The following is a 13,324-nucleotide window of genomic DNA, read 5'->3' as shown; positions in this document are numbered from 1 at the left end:
CAAGGAAGTGAGGCTCCGGAATAACTGGAGCACTGTCAACACTGCTGGTAGAGCTTCTAAGTATCAAATCCGCCTGTCTGCTGACCTGCGCGGCATGAAACGCAGCGTCCACAAGAAGGGACGTCAGTACGAATAGTGTACCGAGTATGTAAGGCATGAATAGTAGCTTACAGAAAGTATAAAACGGAAATAACGACATGAGAGAATAATAGCACATGTCCTGAGGTAGAAACATAACCTGTATATATATATACCCTTGGCAGGTGCTATGCGTACTTAGCTTTCCTTTAATAATCTTTCCTTGTTCATATACATATACATATAAAATAGGACATCTCATATTGCCGAGGCGTCGGCAGCCGATCCATTTAACCATAAATATACACATCCCGCGTCCGGGCATCCCGCGTCCGGGCATCCCGCGTCCGGGACGATATCATATCATGTAATGCCAACTGATCAGGTGGATATGCGTTCATAACGCTCTGCCCTTACCTCCATTTCCCCCGTATACATATGCATATATCATGTACATATATCAACGTCTATAGCTCTCTAGCTCTTTTATCATATACATATACGTGTGTCATGTAGGTACATCAGCGTCTATAGCGCTCTGGTGCTTTTATCATATACATATACGTGTATCATGTGCATGTATCAGCGTCTATAGCGCTCTAGCTCTTTCGTCATGTGCATGTTTTAAAAATATATACAGATGTCTTACATACATTTACATGTCTTATATGCGTTTACGTATCCTATATACATATGTCTCATAGGCACGCAGGAAAGCCCAAAGAAGAATCATGTAGTCATCGGAGTGACGTAAGGTCGGTGACCTCCAATTATATTATAGAATACTCGTGATCGCTTTGTCTCACCTTGAAGGAACGAGTATTTTAAGGTGAGACTACCAACGGGGAATAATATTAGAGTAAACGTAGAATGAAATCGGGGCATCATAGATGACAGTTCATAGACTTTGAAATCTTTTAGAAAATAAAGTCATAGCTAGGAAATATAAATAAGATTCGAAAATTAGTTTATCATTTTCATGTTTACATAAGATACTTAGCTTAGTCATCTTAGTCATAGAGTCGTTCCGGTAGTACGTATCATAGGCATATTCTCTTATCTAACATCATTGTTATCATTATCGTCATGGAAGTGCCCTCGTTAGAGGAGTCATAGTATTTATCATTTGGTAACGAAATCGGGATCAAAGGTTCCCTTTGGATTCACTTCAAGTAAGTCAAGCAAGACTGTAAGGAAAAATCCGAGAGTAGCGGGCCCACCTCGGGCCGGATGGGGTGACGTATATGATTTACATATATTACGTGTCATGTCATTACTTGTGAGGGTCCTAGGGTAATCGGGTCCCACTTATGCAAGTTCTAGGGGTTTAAGAGGTCTTTCCATCATTTGCACACTTTCTAGTTCAATTCTATTGAACAAAAAGTGGAAAACTTTGGATGCGGATTCCGGGGGCTAGGGTTGTCCCCGAGGCTCGTACCCGACTTATTACATCTAAGATATGCCATAGAAAGAAGAGTGAAGCCTTACATACCTCTTTCCGCTCCTTTTGCTATTCCAAATTCACGTCGCAATCTCGTCAAAATCTGCAAATTGGTCATGTTTACCAAAACTCTTATTAGGGTACTTAGAGTTGAATTCTTAAGGAAACATTTGGCTACCGAAATTTCGGCAGCACTTCCCCTATAAATACTCCATCCCACCAAGTTCAACTTGGCTAATTTCAATCAACAACAATCCCGGGAATTCAAACCCGGCCAAAATATCAACCACAATTCCAACAACAACAATACTAACAACTTCCATATTCAATCAACTTACTACTTCTTCCAAAAACTTTCTAACTTTAATGAAAACAGTAACAACCTCATAATCTATATTCCAACAACATCATATTAAATAAAATTGACTCATTCTCTTCCATTTTTTCACCATAACCACACAACCAACACCAACATACACACTACAACTTCTCAAAATTCATTCAACTTCCATTTTCCACATATCATTCACAACAATAACAACCAAACACTAATTAAAATAATTGAAGCATGACTCCTACACATATATACATACACACGGCCATGTACTATATTTCTCTCCTTCATGAATTTCATCCATTTTAGCATACTACAACACATATAAACCATATATAACACATAAAACAAGATCAAAACTCACCTTTCTTCTTCAACTTCTCACTTGACTACAACTTGACAATTTGTATGATTTTGAATTTTTGTTGCTCCAACAACAACTCCACCTTGTTAATCACCCTTTACTTGGTAGAAAATGATTTTTGAAGATTTGTTATCAATATTTCCTTGGAAATTTGATCTTGGCCGAAATGGCCTTCAACTTTTCTCCTTCTCTTTCTTGTTCTTCAACTTCTTGAATATTCTAGAGGTTGTGTGATAAAGATGACTTAGTCATCTTATTTATTGACCAAATTTTATGTAATATGGGCTTGGGCCATAACCATGGCCGGTTGGGCCTCACAAATTTTGGGCCTTATTATTTTTTTGATTTTTTTTTGGGCCAACTCGGTTTGGTCCCGAGTTGGGCCTAGCCCACTGACCTTTCGACCTTAAAACGTTCATATCTCCTTGTACCGACGTCACCTGGGGACCCACGACCTATGGTTGGAAAGCTAATTCAATTATCTACAACTTCTAGTTCTTGGTACCTTTCCAAATTCCACACTTATAATACCGTTTTTGCCCCTTGAAGTCAGATCACCCAAAAACGTTTTCTTAAAATATTCGTTTGGAGGACTTCCACTTTGATTTGGCCCAAGGGTCCTTCTTGAGTTGTGTTTAACTTCTCATATGTGATTCATATGAATTTTCAGATGTCCCAAAAAAAATCTCGATGTGTGGGTCCCATCTCAGCAAATAATCTGACGTTCAAAAATACGGGATATAACAATAATCATCTCTTGGTGGACCACAAAGATATATCATGGGTATCATGATCTGTAAGGACATATATCACAAGATAATTACACATCTCTATATAATCATCAATAACTATGCCCACAAACATAAGCCGACAAGGCTGCCAAGAGATAACCTGCGGGCATGAACACAATGTTCACAAGAAAAGACGTCAGTACGAATAATGTACTGAGTATGTAAGGCATGAATAACAACATAACAAGAGATACAGAACACAACATGAGATAAGGAGATAACCTGTACGTCTGATTGCCTCGTAAGGCGGATATCATACATGCTTAGCTTTCTTTAAAAAAAACATTTTTCATATATATATAAATAATAGTGTTGCGGAATGTGCAGCCAGATACATATATCATATCATCATTATATATATATATATTGCCGCGGAACGGACGACCCGATCCATTTATCCCATCTATCCCGCATCCAGGACGATATAATAATATGCAAACTGATCAGGTGGTTATCCATATATAACGCCTCACCCTTTTCCCATACCCCATATATATACATATATAATAGACATATATAATATAAGTAGCACGCATCAGAGCCCAAATAAAGGTTACCACTTAATAGGAATGACGTAAGGTCGGTAACCCCGATTTATGATATGGAATAATCATCATCGTTATATCCCTCCTTGAAGGAGCAAGTAACATAAGGTAAGATCAACAACAATGTCACACCCTAACCTTATTAGGGTGTGATGGGCACCCGGCCCCATATATGGAGCCGAGCGAACCCGCAGACTCTGATTACACACCTAATTCCTTGGGATCCATCAAATCAAATACAAGTAAAATACATATTAAGCTGTCAAAATATTCCTCTTACCGATCAAGATTAAACAAAAATCTGTAAACCTATGAAGTTTACTACATAACACAAAATAACGTATCGGCTGATGGAGCCGCTTACAGACTGACAACCATTACCCACGACGCTGTCTGCAAAGTCTCTAATACTGATCAGACATCACAGCATACATACTCTGACTCGGCAGCACTCCTGGAGGAAATGGAGCCCGCCAATCCACTGGATCATCTTCATCTAACCTCGTCTATCCATATATGGGTACCTGCGCAGCATGAAACGCAGCCCCCGAAGAACAGGGGGTCAGTACGGAATATGTACTGAGTATGTAAGGCATGAATATAGAAAACAGAACCATAACTGAAACAGATAGAACAACATACCAATAGCTTATCCAGATTACCAAACACTTACTATTTTTCTTTTCTAGACACGAATCATATTTACTCATCTCGTATGCCAGACGGAATACAGAACATACAAATTGCTCGAATGATCTCATATATCAAATGGAATATAGAATATACGGAAGGTCGGAATGCTTACTCTCCAAATCCAAGTCATGCATATCGGAATCGGATATCATATCATATACGCGGTAGCCCCGGGGACATATACCACGCCGGGAACCGGACACATCACATCACACATACGGTAACCTCGGGGACAAATAACACGCCGAGGAACCGGTGAACAATGCCAAAGAATGCGCATAATAACATAGGAACGTGGTCGCCACTCCTGTCTTTGGCGCCACAACATATCATACTTCAGAAGATTTTCTCCGATCTCCGTCACACATCACAACATAACCACGGCACCCGGGGGCGGACAGATAACACAGCACCCCGAGCCCAGACACATCATACTTCGTAATATATCCTCGGTAACCGGGGACGGACATATAACACAGTACCCCGGAACCGGACACATCATACTTCGGAATTCATATATGGAACCCGGCCTTCAGCAGAGGACTCGGTGAACCATCCGCACGATACATACCGGCCCGGGACTCGATGAAAGGAGTCATAACATATGCACGAGCAGAATAGTGCAAAACCATACGCACACAAGTCAGGATCCGAGACACAACATACTTATATACAAACATGCTTATCGACATATGAAGGTTCAGAACAAGTTTCGGGTCAATCGGAGTTAGTATACAAAAGTTACGAGCGTTTGAAGTACAGAACGCTCTACAATCATTTCAGAAGCCTTTCTTGGAAAACCAAAGCCGTAATCGGGTTAACTACCTTTTAGACATGGTTATGGATCAAACCAAATAGAACTCTTGGACTCGTACGTACGTATAAAAGACTGTCAAAGACTCGCTGGAATCATCAAACGTGCCATCAGACTTACAGAATCCTTTTAGAGACATATTCCGTGGAAGTTAGAGACATTAAATCTTCGGAACTCTTTTAGAAACACATTTATTTATACTTATCTCGTTACTGAATCGTATCATGGGCTCGATCATGTCAGACATACCTATATCAGAAGTGACTCAGAATCGTAGGCAGACTCAAGAACATATTAAACAGAACTTCAGAGGCAAATCCCCTTCGAGTATCATATGGACCAAATCAAATATAACTTTTAGGGTCTTATGTACATACCAAAGTATATTAAAGACTCAGTGGAATAGTTAAACGTACTATCGTTGGAAATCAAGATGTTAATCATACCAATTATCTTTCGAATGCTGTTTAGAACATATCAAATAAAGCTTTGGACATTTACACATACAGAACTTTTTAGGGACAAAACTCAGAATTCAAGAGTAGAATTTCCCCGAAGTACATATCGTATCAAACCTTATGTTGCTCTAAGACATGCCAAAAGAAAAGAAGGGTAAGCCTTACATACCTGTGCCGCGACCAACTAGTTACGCTTGTTCACCCAACTCGTTAATCTACATGCAAGAGAATTCATCCATCCATTAGTTCCATTATCATATACTTGCTTTAACCTTTCAAGCACATTCACTTATATTCTGCCGGAATTTCGGCAGCACCTCCCCTGTAAATATACCAACCCCGAGAATATGGCTCGGCCCCAAATCAACAACAGCACACCCGAGAATTCAATTCGGCCAATTGTCAACATTCCGGGAATTCAACCCGGCCAAATTATCAATAACAATACCAACATTTATATTTCAACTTCAATAATCAATTCAAAATGTATACCAATATTAGTAATTTCTTCCATAATCGACGAATGATTTCAACTTCATGTCAAATCATGCAACTTTCATTTTTCCATCATGAACTTCACAACACAGCAACTAAAACATTAATTAGGATCAATTCACTTCAACTTACCAAATCACCCATTATTCGGCCACAACAATTACATGCATATTTTCATAAATTTTTCCTTTCATTTCTATTCATTACAACAACAACAACCAATATACTACATAAAATTAGTCCAACTTTTCTATACAACAAGGCATATCCACGACCAATACCAAACATATACACGACCACTTACAACACCCATAATCCATACGTTAACAACATCATTTTTCACAAATACAAGAAACCATGTTCATATCACATTCACTTCTAAAACAACCCATAACAATTCTCACTTCTACTTGAATCATTAACCTTCATTTTCATCATAGAGCCCACACAACAACAACAATAAAATTGCTAAATAAAATTAATTCATTTGTTCTACTCCATGGAACCATATTCGGCCAACACCCTACATACATATTTCCATGAATCTCACCCTTTTCTACATACCACAACATACATAAACCATTCATAACACATAAAAGAGATTGAATGCATACCTTTATACTTGATTTTCCAACTTTGGCTAGGGTTATAATACCTTCCAAAAAGACGTTTTATTTGCTCCAACGCTCATACCACGTCGTAGAGAACCTTCAAATTAGTGGAAATACTTGAAGAAAATTATTTTTGATCCAATACTTCAAGGCTTCTCTTTTTTTTTTTTTCCTTTTTTCTCTCTTTGGCCGTCCCCTCTCCTCTTCTTGTTTTCCTTTTTCTCAAATTTTTCTTGGACCAAATGGAGACTTCATATGTATATATATATATATATATATATATATATATATATATATATGTCTTCCCCCACTTCCACATATTTACACTTAGGTCCTTCAAGATAATAAATAGGGTTACTTGTCCCCTTTCTCCATTGTTCTTGAACTTTCCATAATGAGTAAGGAAGACTAATTTCTTGTTTTTTTTTCTTCTAGAATTCCCTCCAAAATACAAATATCACCATTTATCTTGTGATGTACACTTTAGTTCAACTATATTTACACTTTGCCCCCTTTGCTTATGAAATGGCCACATGTCCCTTTCTTTATTATTATTATTATTATTTTCTAGAATTTTCTTGAAAATTTAAGCAATATGGCCGGCCACCTTGGGCCATTCCAAGAATTTTCTTGAGTTTCGTGAAATTACCATTTTACCCCTAACCTTTCCACGAATTTACCATGAACTCCCTTGCGAATTTTTCTTTTTACCCTTGGCCTCCTTCCATATTTTCATACTAATAATATTCATAAATACTGTTTATAACAACTCGTCCATTAAAATAATTTTTTTGGAAATGGTCTCGCCCTTAACTTTCCACAACGACTTTGAAATTTCCAAACGTACAAGATACGGGCTATAACAAACAATGAATAAAATCAAGAAATTCATGAAATAAACTCAATAATCTCATAATAGCATCAAGACTGTAAACTTTGGAATCTCTAGAAAAGGGATCATCATCATCATCATTATCATCGTAGAAAATATCTATTTTAGAATCATAAGAACTTTGAGAATCATGAACTTCAAGTTTTTTGGGAATAAGGATGTTATGGAAAACATGAATGGGTTAATAAGAAAAGAATCATGCCTTTAGAAATATAGGAAATAGCCTTAACATACCTTTTCGGTCTCCTTAACTACCTAACTCTTGTCCTCCCAAGCTCGTATATCTCCATTCAAGAAAATTCATACTATTATAAGGCTTGTCGTCGTATGCTTATCTTAGGCCTTCAAATTAAACCCCTTTAGAATCTGCCGAAATTCGGGCAGCATTTTCCCTATATCTTCTACTCCCTCCAATCTTCAAAACAACTCCTAAAGCACAATAAAACATCAATAATTCCATAATCAAAAGATTACATTCAAACTATACTCAATTCAATGCCAAAACTTATTTTCATAATCAATCCATAACAACAACTTCATACAACCCCTACGACAATTCCTTAACATCATTATTATCCCTCATAACGAGATTATGACATACTAATAATTATAACTCAAGTTAATTCACAACTCAAAATATCATCAAATGCATATTTGAACTTTTCCTCCAATTTTCTTCTCCTCAAATTATAACATAATTACCAAACAAACTCATAAACATGAAACTAAGATGAAATCTTTCCTCAAAATTCAAGAACGCTTCAATTCCATGGTTACTCCACCTTAAAAATACTCACCCAAACATCTTCAAGAAGAGGAGACAAGTATAGACCTCACTTCGAACCCTTAACCACTTTAATCTTTACTTTGATCCTCGGTTTAGGCTTGGAAATATTTTGGAATATGTTTGGAGAGGTTTCTAGGGCTTTCTAGGACTTGGGGTTATGTTAAAAATGAATTAAAAATGACCAAAATTGTCATATAGACTTGTAGGAATATATGTGCATGTTGTGGAAGTTAGGGGAATGTTCTAGAGGATTTGGGATATGTTTAGGGGTGTTAGGGAAGGTTTGGGGAGGTGGTTGAATGAAAATAAAGGGGTAAATCCCCTTTTTGTATTGTTCTAGGGTCGGTTGGTGCGCGTTCCTGCTCTGCCAGCCTGACTTGTAAAGTCCATAATTCTCTACTCCGACGTCGTATCGATGAGAGATTTGTTGCGTTGGAAACTAGACTTCATGAATTTCAATTTCGGCTTTTGCTTTACTTAAAAACTCCTCATACACTAAAAGATATTATTTCCCCAAGTTGGCTCATACTTTGTTATTCAAAGTAATGCTCATCTTTTTCCAAAGTCATACTAACTCAACTCCTTCTACTCAATTCCTTATAGGACCTTCCGGAATTCCTCATATGCTTCCTTTACTTATAAAATATACATAATAATGCTTCGTCCCTTATACTCCAAAGTTGTGTTACTTAGCCATAGTTCAGCATACTTACGCTCAAATTTGATCAGTGCTTCTCCGCAAGTACAGGTTGTAACAATAGGTCGATAACTCAAGTTTGAAAATACATTGTCATGGTCCCGTACTTCTTCCACACACATTAGGTCAGTGTTCTTGGTTAACAACACCAAATAGGAACATGTTTATTATCCGGATTGATTTATGCCGTCAAAACGTACTGCTTATTGAATCCTAAATCCTCATCTTCTATGAATGAAACATGGAAACAAAGTCGAAACAAAACAAAAACAAGCAGCCCCACGATCAAATAATCCACAGACTAGCATTTTAATTCAAAGTGATCAATAATAACACCATTTTAGGATCTAGGCAAATTAGCACTTTTTCTTAAAAATGGAAAATTGAATGATCCTGAATACATGCTTTCATGAATGACAACGTATGAAATAAGAACAAACAAGTATTGAATCACTTAATCACATCCTTTTCACTAATCAAATCGATACCCCTCTTATCTTAAGTTATAACAGTATTGTATGCTATTTTATATGCTGGTTTTTAACTAAATACGACAAAAGTCAATCTACAAAAGTACTTCAAACAAAGATTTAGACGAGCGACGGAGTTGTTCAAACTACACGTTCAGCAGGTGTAATCCCCAAAAATCAGTAACTTTTTGTTTCTTAATCGGAACAGTAACTCCCCTTTTTTTAAACCAGTAACTTTCTCTAATACTTTTTAATCAAAAAACAGTAACCTTTTTAATAAAAAAATAGTAACTTTTTAAATATCAAAAACAGTAACTTTCTTTTTCGGAACAAATGTTGCTTTCTACCGTATAAAGCATATTTAGTTAACTATGGAAAACTCCAGAAAATTCATAAACAAGAGTCATCTTAAGTCAACAAAGTCTCATGGACATGGTAAAGAAAAAGAGGTTTTGGACTTAAATTTTGAAGGACAGATATAGACAAAATATTCTTCTCGTTATGGACTTGCAATAATCTGTTATTTGATTAATTAAACATATGACGTCAACTACAAATATGGTAAAAATGATATGCTAAATCATGGTTTCCTATGGTCACGAAACAAAACACACATTCTCATTTTATCATACGAGGATGATGTTTGCTAGTAGAGGAAGGACAGAGTCTCTTAATAATTTATTCGAGCATTCTATTTCTTTAAAAGAACATGAAGACTAGGCTATTTACACCATATCTAAAAAATATAACTGCCGACATACTTTTGCATCTCAATACACTCAAAATTCCATATTTCGAAGAGTAGAGCAGGCAAGGAAAACACTAACCTCTTTTGAGCTATGAAGTAAAATATTTATAAGCGATAAGGTTATTCCAACATCAGAAAGTTTCAATTAGTTCAAACTTGTGCAAATCAGTAGTTTCCTTCCTAAACGTCGTAGTTCCTATGTTTTAAGTTTTACATACTGATCTTTCATCAAAATAACAAGAAAGCAAATTCTAACACCCTTTAAACAAAAAACTAAACAAGGAAACAAGATTTGCAGGTTCTAATTATACACTTAAAACATAAAATTAAATGGATGACAATAACATCCAAGCAACTACATATTTATCTAAGAACTAAAATGAAAAGAAAGTTTAGGTTGATTACTGACCTTCTCCAGGACAGCGAACTAAGGCTATTTGTCGTCGTCGCGTCTTTGAATCCACTGTTGTTGTTGCGACCAATAAAAAGAATGAAAACTAACTATTGTTCTAGCTTTGCTTAGCCAAGGACTTAGAGTAGAAAGAAAGAGGATTTTTCTGAGAATGAAAGCTTTGAAAGTAGTAAGAAAAATAGAGATTTTCTCTCAATCAAAGCCTTTATTCACAGGGAATTTTTAGCCTTAAAACTTATCTAAAACAACTCACTAAGGGTCTTATTTAGAGCTAGCAACTAAGGGTTTCAACAGCTTCTCAAAGAAGCATAAATTCGAAATTCAAAAATAAGAAAAGGGGGGAAATTTTGAGCAATTCAAGGAAGAGATGATGAAAATGGGGATGGGACTCACCAGAAAAAGCTGCTGAAATCGCACATGGACCCTGCAATCTTCATAGATGGAGTGTGAGAAAGGATAAGAGGGGATATAGGCGGATGTGAGAGTTGAATAGCACCTCTAACATGGCTAGGCCCAGGTTGTTCGGCCGATTTGGTGGGATACCGCTAAGGTTTAGTTTGGTTGAAGAAAAGGGTCGTTTGATTCATCTGGTTAGATGAAAAGGGATTGAAGACTTGGTTGAAGTAATATTCGATCGGGTTGGGCCTAATGTTTGGGTTGGTCATTAGGGACGAATTGGGCTATAGAGTTTGGTTTAGAGGAAAAAGGGAATTGGCCCAATATTATGGGTAGATGATTTATTCTAACTCCTTTTTACTTCAATCAATTAATTAACATATGCTTCTTTGTCCCAATTAATTCCCAAAAAATATATATCTATATAAATTACAATAAAAGTAATTTAATATACGTATTTAGTTTTAGAAAATAGAGTATAAGCTGATTAATATAGTAATAAAAAGGAAAAATGTCGACACCAATACTGATATAGGAATATCAAAACTGTTTTTTATAGTGATCTTAATTATAAAACATGATCTTATAGTAATCTTTTAAGAAATGATAAAAATGATCTTAATTTTAGGGAAATAATATCTCAAACATTAGTTTAATAATTAGCGAAAATATTCAAAACTCATTTTGGGGAATTTTCAGGATAGAGAAGCATAGTAAAATTAAATAAATGAAAAAGGAGGGCCAAAATTCTGTGTCAACAGCATGTGTTATGTAGTTGTTGATAGGGAAAGCATGATTGGCCTTCGGGCATGGTTGTGGTGTTAAATCCACTAGTTTGGTATGATTTCTGATTATTTGGGCTTGCCGCCATACTTTATGCAATTATTGACATGTGTCTTACTTTATTACGTGGTTCTGCTTATGGAGGTTGTGCCAGTTCTATTTGTTGTGATTGGAATTAAGTATCTAATCCGTTTTCATGATAGTCTTGATAATCCGCGCAAGAATTGAACTGTCATTATGGTGTTTGTGAATTCCATATCATATTTATTGTTATTGATTACATGGGATTTCCTCATTCTTGCATTCATTCATTCATACATGATAAAAGAGTTATGGAAACGGATCTAAAATGGAAAGAAAGAGAGAGATGAAAGTAACATGATTATTGCTATAGTCTGAGGTCTGTATCGAACATAATGGACGAGTCACGATCCGAGGTTTGTTCCAAAGTGGTTAGTACATGGACGTCGTGAGTCCCCCATAGGTCATGACTATTGAAGCGATATGTGCTTATAGCATATGTGTACAAGTTCAAGATATTAGTCATTGCATTGCATGGCATTACATCTCATTTGCATTGCACTTCTTACTATTGCATCATTCATTATCGCATTGGACTCTTGTTGTTGTTGTAATTCTGTTGTATTCTACGGTTGAGGAATTTCTTAGAAACTTGGCAGACTTGTGGGTTAAAAGCTTAACCTAGGCTATGATTGGAGAAATTTGGGACATACTGTGCCTGTTGATTGTATTTGGTGTCTTATCTATTCTACTTTTTGATTTATGTATTTCATATGCGTTAACTAATCTTAGTCGGCCTATGATGCTTACTAGTACAAGTGTCTACTGATATTAATTGTCTATTTCTATCCTTAGAGAGTATTTCGTATATTTCAGACATTTGTATTGATTCCTAGACTGATTATGATTAGAGGTTCTTGTACTGGTGACGTCAAATCTTTGGGAAAATATGACTATGTCACGACCCAATTTAGCTAAGTCGTGTGGGCACTTATCTTTCCCACCTCGGTAAGCGAACCCTCAACCAAACGATAGTAAAAATGTAAATAAATAATTAAAAAACCAGAAGAGAATAAATCACGTAAGTCCGACGATATTAATATAGAACAAGTGCAGAAGTAAGAAAATAAACCCCAGAATCTGGTCTAATCTATACAAGAGCATCTAGTTAGAAATATACAAGTCTGGAACATCAATAATACATCAAGTCTAAATATGTCTCAGAATGAAAAATAAGACATAGATAAAGAAGAATCTTCAAGGCAGCGGACGTCTCGTGCTCACCCTATAGACTCTAAGCAGATGTTACACCTTGAAAATTTTCCCCGCGAACGTACGGTGGATAGGCTAACAAAGGGCATAGAATGTACGATGTTTTAATAAGAATGGAACGACGTTTGACGACCCTAAGTAAGATTCCAAAGGAAATTGCAATAAGAGATAGGTTATGCTCCATAATGACTAACTATAGGTTCTGAAAATGTGGAAAGTTGC

At 36.3% G+C, this 13,324-nt stretch overlaps 1 long non-coding RNA gene across 1 annotated transcript; it reads right to left on the bottom strand.

Annotated features, from left to right (window-relative positions):
- Window positions 1–3,568: 3,568 nt before the first annotated feature.
- LOC132623053 (uncharacterized) lies at window positions 3,569–11,253 on the bottom strand. The gene is made up of 2 exons (XR_009576084.1): window positions 11,024–11,253; window positions 3,569–4,077 (listed from the first exon to the last, which is right to left on the bottom strand). It is a non-coding gene; the product is annotated as an uncharacterized LOC132623053 (long non-coding RNA).
- Between the last annotated feature and the right edge of the window lie 2,071 nt (window positions 11,254–13,324).

This window comes from Lycium barbarum, chromosome 12 (genome assembly GCF_019175385.1).
Source record: "Lycium barbarum isolate Lr01 chromosome 12, ASM1917538v2, whole genome shotgun sequence".
Classification (NCBI taxonomy): Eukaryota; Viridiplantae; Streptophyta; class Magnoliopsida; order Solanales; family Solanaceae; genus Lycium; species Lycium barbarum.
The sequence above is the reverse complement of the archived record's forward strand: the minus strand, read 5'-3'. Positions and strand labels throughout refer to the sequence as shown.